This window comes from Macaca nemestrina, chromosome 3 (genome assembly GCF_043159975.1).
Source record: "Macaca nemestrina isolate mMacNem1 chromosome 3, mMacNem.hap1, whole genome shotgun sequence".
Classification (NCBI taxonomy): Eukaryota; Metazoa; Chordata; class Mammalia; order Primates; family Cercopithecidae; genus Macaca; species Macaca nemestrina.
Genome location: NC_092127.1, coordinates 18,535,032 through 18,541,856, shown reverse-complemented (window position 1 = coordinate 18,541,856; position 6,825 = coordinate 18,535,032).

Here is a 6,825-nt window from a genome sequence, read left to right as displayed (position 1 = left end):
AATTTGTTTAAGTTCTTTGTAGATTCTGGATATTAGCCTTTTGTCAGATGGGTAGATTGCAAAATAATTTTTTTCCCATTTTGCAGGTTGCATGTTCTTTTTTTTTTTTTTTTTTTTTTTTTTTTTTTTTGCTCTGCAGAAGTTCTTCAGTTTAATTAGATCCCATTTGTCAATTTTGACTTTTGTTGCCATTGCTTTTGGTGTTTAAGTCATGAAATCTTTGCCCATGCCTATGTCCTGAATGGTATTCCCTAGGTTTTATTCTAAGGTTTGTATGGTTTTGGGTTTTACATTTAAGTCTTTAATCCATCTTGAGGTAATTTTTGTATGAGGTGTAAGGAAGGGATCCAGTTTCAGCTTTCTACATGTGGCTGGCCAGTTTTCTCCAACACCACTTATTAAATAGGGAATCCTTTCCCCATTGCTTGTTTTTGTCAAGTTTGTCAAAGATCAGATGATTGTAGATGTGTGGTGTTATTTCTGAGGCCTCTGTTCTGTTCCATTGGTCTATATATCTGTTTTGGTACCAGTACATGCTGTTTGGTTACTGTAGCCTTGTAGTATAGTTTGAAGTCAGGTAGCATGATGCCTCCAGCTCTGTTCTTTTTGCTTAGGATTGTCTTGGTATGTGGGCTCTTTTTTGGTTCCATATGAACTTTAAAGTAGTTTTTGCAAAGTCTGTGAAGAAAGTCAGTGGTAGCTTGATGGAGATAGCAATGAATCTATAAATTACCTCGAGAAGTATGGCCATTTTAACAATATTGATTCCTCTTATCCATGACCATGGAATGTTCTTCCATTTGTTTGTGACCTCTTTTATTTCGTTGAGCAGTGATTTGTTGTTTTCCTTGAAGGGGTCCTTCACATCCCTTATAAGATGGATTCCTAGGTATTTTATTCTCTTTGTAGTAATTGCGAAAGGGAGCTCATGCATGATTTGGCTTTCTTTTTGTCTGTTATTGGTGTATAGAAATGCTTGTGATTTTTGCACATTGATTTTGTATCCTGAGACTTTGCTGAAGTTGTTTATCAGCTTAAAGAGATTTGGGGCTGAGATCATGGGGTTTTCTAAATATACAATCTTGTCATCTGCAAACAGAAACAATGGGACTTCCTCTTTTCCTAATTGAATACTCTTTATTTCTTTCTCTTGCCTGAGTGCACTGGCCAGAACTTCCAACTAAAGATGTTCTTTGAAACCAGTGAGAACAAAGACACAACGTACCAGAATCTCTGGGACACATTTAAAGCAGTGTGTAGACAGAAATTTGTAGCACTAAATGCCCACAACAGAAAGCACAAAAGATCTAAAATCAACACCCTAACATCACAATTAAAAGAACTAGATGTTGAATAGGAGTCATGAGATTGGGCATCCTTATCTTGTGCCAGTTTCCAAAGGGAATGCTTCCAGTTTTTGCCCATTCAGTATGATACTGGCTGTGGGTTTGTCATAAATAGCTCTTATTATTTTGAGATATGTTCCATCAATACCTAGTTTATTGAGACTTTTTAGCATGAAGCGCTGTTGAATTTTGTCGAAGTCCTTTTCTGCATCTATTGAGATAATCATGTGGTTTTTGTTTTTGGTTCTGTCTATATGCCGGATTATGTTTATTGATTTGTGTATGTTGAACCAGCCTTGCATCCCAGGGATGAAGCCAACTCGATCATCATGGATAAGCTTTTTGATGTGCTGCTGGATTCAGTTTGCTAGTGTTTTATTGAGGATTTTTGCATTGATGATCATCAGGGATATTGGCCTAAAATTTTCTTTTTTTGTTGTGTCTCTGCCAGGCTTCGGTATCAGGATGATACTGACCTCATAAAATGAGTTAGGGAGGATTCCCTCTTTTTCTATTGATTGGAGTAGTTTCAGAAGGAATGGCACCAGCTCCTCTTCATACCTCTGGTAGAATTCGGCTATGAATCCATCTGGTCCTGGACTTTTTTTGGTTGGTAGACTATTAATTATTGCCTCAATTTCAGAGCTTGTTTCTGGTCTATTCAGAGATTCAACTTCTTCCTGGTTTAATCTTGGGAGGGTGGATGTGTCCAGGAATTTATCCACTTCTAGATATTCTGGTTTATTGGCATAGAAGTGTTTATAGTATTCTCTGATGGTAGTTTTTATTTCTGTGGGATTAGTGATGATATCCCCTTTATCATTTTTTATTGCGTCTATTTGATTCTTCCCTCTTTTCTTCTTTTTTCTTTTTCTTTTTTTTTTTTTTGACGGAGTCTCACTCTGTTGCCCAGGCTGGAGTGCAGTGGTGCAATCTCAGCTCACTTCAAGCTCTGCCTCCTGGGTTCATGCCATTCTCCTGACTCAGCTTCCCGAGTATCTGGGACTACAGGCCCCCACCACCATATCTGGCTAATTTTTTTGTATTTTCAGTTGAGATGGGGTTTCACTGTGTTAGCCAGGATGGGTCTAGATCTCCTGACCTTGTGATACACTCCCCTCGGCCTCCCAAAGTGCTGGGATTACAGGGATGAGCCACTGTGCCCAGCCCCTCTTTTCTTCTTTATTAGTATTCCTAGTGGTCTATTTTGTTGATCTTTTTGAAAACCCACCTCCTAGATTTATTGATTTTTTGAAGGGTTTTTTTGTGTCTCTATCTCCTTCAGTTCTGCTCTGATCTTAATTATTTCTTGCCTTCTGTTAGTTTTTGATTTTTTTTTCTCTTGCTTCTGTAGTTCTTTTAATTGTGATTTTAGGGTGTTGATTTTAGATCTTTTGTGCTTTCTCTTGTGGGCATTTAGTGCTGTAAATTTGCCTCTACATACTGCTTTAAACGTGTCCCAGAGATTCTGGTACATTGTGTCTTTGTTCTCATTGGTTTCAAAGAACATCTTTATTTCTGCCTTCATTTCGTTATTTACCCAGTAGTCATTCAGGAGCAGATTGTTCAGTTTCCATGTATTTGTGTAGTTTTGGCTGAGTTTCTTAATCCTGAGTTCTAATTTGATTGCACTGTGGTCTGAGAGACAGTTTGTTGTGATTTCTGTTCTTTTACATTTGCTGAGAAGTGTTTTACTTCCAATTATGTGGTCAATTTTAGAATAAGTGCAACGTGGTGCTGAGAAGAATGTGTATTCTGTTGATTTGAGGTGGAGAGCTCTGTGGATGTCTTTTAGGTCTGCTTGGTCCGGAGCTGAGTTCAAGTCCTGGAAATCCTTGTTAACCTTCTGTCTCATTGATCTGTCTAATGTTGACAGTGGGGTGTTAAAGTCTCCCATTAGTATTGTGTGGGAGTCTATATCTCTTTGTAGGTCTCTAAGGACTTGCTTTATGAATCTGGGTGCTCCTGTATTGGGTGCATATATATTTAGGATAGTTAGCTTTTCTTGTTGAATTGATCCCTTTACCATTATGTAATGGCCTTGTCTCTTTTGATCTTTGTTGGCTTAAAGACTGTTTTGTCAGAGACTAGGATTGCAACCCCTGCTTTTTTTGCTTTCCATTTGCTTGGTAGATCTTCTTCCATCCCTTTACTTTGAGCCTATGTGTGTCTCTGCACGTGAGATTGGTCTCCTCAATGCAATACACCTATGACTCTTGACTCTTTATCCAATTTGCCAGTCTGTGTCTTTTAATTGGGGCATTTAGCCCATTTACATTTAAGGTTAATATTGCTATGTGTGAATTTGATCCTGTCATTATGATGTTAGCTGGTTATTTTGCCCCTTAATTGATGCAGTTTCTTCATAGCGTCAATGGTCTTTACAATTTGGCATGTTCTTGCAGTCGCTGGTACTGGTTGTTCTTTCCATGTTTAGTGCTTCCTTCAGGAGCTCTTGTAAGGCAGGCTGGTGGTGACAAAAATCTCTCAGCATTTGCTTGTCTGTGAAGGATTTTATTTCTCCTTCACTTATGAAACTTAGTTTGGCTGGATATGAAATTCTGGGTTGAAAATTCTTTTCTTTAAGAATGTTGAATATTGGCCCCCACTCTCTTCTTGTTTGTAGGGTTTCTGCCAAGAGATCCACTGTTAGTCTGATGGGCTTCCCTTTGTAGGTAACCTGACCTTTCTCTCTGGCTGCCCTTAAAATTTTTTCCTTCAATTCAAACTTGGTGAATCTGACAATTATGTGTCTTGGGGTTGCTCTTCTCAAGGAGTATCTTTGTGGTGTTCTCAGTATTTTCTGAATTTGAATGTTGGCCTGCCTTGCTAAGTTGCTACATGGTAATTTTTCTTTGATTATGGTAACATAACTAATATCACTTCATAAATTTTATCAAGTGGCACCCTCAGGATTTGCCAAGGCTAGCATCTACATAAAAATCTGAGACATGAAAGAGTTTAAAAAAAAATAATTCTGGATTTGTAACCATAAGTTAAATTCCAATTCCAACTACAATGATAAATAGTCTTTTAACATTCTATTAGAGATATTCCACTAGAGATATTCAGTCAGAATAGTATTTGAAGAAATACATTTTTATCACCTCTCTAAGCAGGTATCTGGCGAAGGAAGCAACAGATGGTAAAAGAAGGACTCTAGATGGTGGTGATTCTTATGGTATTTAATTTTTTTTCTGTTTTTCAGCACTAAAGAACTTTTCACAGACCCACCTCTGCCTTTACATTGACATTTCTTTTTAGGAGATATATATATATATATATATATCCATATATATATCAATGTACAGAAATCATGAAGGTGCCACTTGATATTATTTATGTGGTGATATTAGTTATATAACTATTACTCAAAGAAAAATTATCAGCCACCCAGCTCTTAAGGTCTGTCTCAGACAATACTCCAAAGTATATGCACATTTCTGATGTCTAGTCCTATGGAAAAACTTTGTGGTAATGGAATTATGTAGTATGTATTTTTTTGTCTCTCTTTTTTCTTCAACACTATGTCTGTGAAATCTTCTCATTTTATTTTATATCACTGTATCTTCTTTTGTAATTGTTGACTAATGTTTTAATGCTTTCTACTATGGAAATTCAATTAGGTGTTTTGTAATTGAGATTGACTAATGTGCTATGAATATAATTTCATATGTATTTTGTTACAAATATATACAAATTTCCTAAAATGTATTCCAAGAAATCTACTCAATGGCACTCCTGATATGCATATATTCATGTAGCAAATAATAACAATTTTTAAAGATGAATTTACCAGTTTATGCTATCATCAATCTCCATTTTCATTCCTTTAAAGGCATGTGCATTTGAACTTGCATTGCTTTAAACCACATTATACAGATAGCTACCAAGTTTTGCTTGTTGATACTATAGCTCTAGTAGAATAATTTTAAAAATTAACTTTTTTTAACATTTTTATGTTTTTCATTACTTAAACTCAATACTGGTTCTTAATTTGTTCTTGTTTTGTTTTATATAGTAAGTAAATGAAATTTAGAAAATATATTAATTAGCTATTATAATAATGTTATTGTAAAGAACCACAAAATCTCAGTGATGTATAAAACTCAGCACTTATTATATCACAAGTCTCAAGTGGGTGGGCAATTTGCTAATGTAGGGGGATCCTGAATGGGTCTCTGCTGATCTTAACTCGGATTGAACTTAGGATTCTCCTCCAAGGGGGACTCTCATTCTCCTCCTGGGACCAATGGACTGGCCCATCATATACTTTTCATAATGACTGCAGAGGCTCAGGAGAACCAGCCCCAATACATAAGCACATCCCAAGCCTCTGCTTACATCACAAATGTGGACATCACAGTTTCCAAAGCAAGTTAGGAATCTAAAGTGGGAGATCTCTGAAAAGTTATATGACAAGGGATATGATATTTATTACTTTTACTGCAGAAAGAAGGAAGAGGTGAAATAATGACAGTTTACAATTCAAGGTGGAAATTGGTATTTTTAATAGTTTAAATGGTCACAAATACATTATTTATATGCTATTTTTAACTACGTTTAATTATTAAAAAATAGAAAAATACCATCATAACACATTAAATGAATATGATGTTTCCATGTACATATATACACACATATATACATGTTTTATATATGTATAATCACTTTTTCAGATTCTGAAAAAAATTAATTAAGACACCAGGCTCCAAATATTTGAATTAAGTGACTATGTTATCATGTTTTATTCAAGAAGTAAGGCTTCATTATATAAGATTTTAGAGCTGACTCTTCTTTTGGTTTTCACCTGTGTATTCAAATATGTACCCCTGATGGTGCTTCCCCTGTGACTGATATTATGAAGACGAGACTAAGAAGTGTCTTTCGGCCGGGCGGGGTGGCTCAAGCCTGTAATCCCAGCACTTTGGGAGGCCGAGACGGGCGGATCACGAGGTCGGGAGATCGAGACCATCCTGGCTAACACGGTGAAACCCCGTCTCTACTGAAAAAATACAAAAAACTAGCCGGGCGACGTGGCGGGCGCCTGTAGTCCCAGCTACTCGGGAGGCTGAGGCAGGAGAATGGCGTAAACCCGGGAGGCGGAGCTTGCAGTGAGCTGAGATCCGGCCACTGCACTCTAGCCTGAGCAGCAGAGTGAGACTCTGTCTCAAAAAAAAAAAAAAAAAAAAAGAAGTGTCTTTCAAGAAATATTGTCTGACAGACAGTATCTTGATTAAGAGGAGCTTTAATTAAGATAAATGAGGCTGCTTATTCATCTGTTCGGCATGATGAGCCCTGAATCCTCAGAATAATGTTAAAAGTAATAAAAAAATTTCCATTTTCTTATTGAAAACACAAATTAGATTTAGAGTGTGTAGTTTGCCCACCTGTACTGTAAGCGTGGCCCTGTTAGAAAGCACTGATGCTGCAATTTCATTATAGTGATCTCTGGATAGAATGGACTTGCTGAGTACAA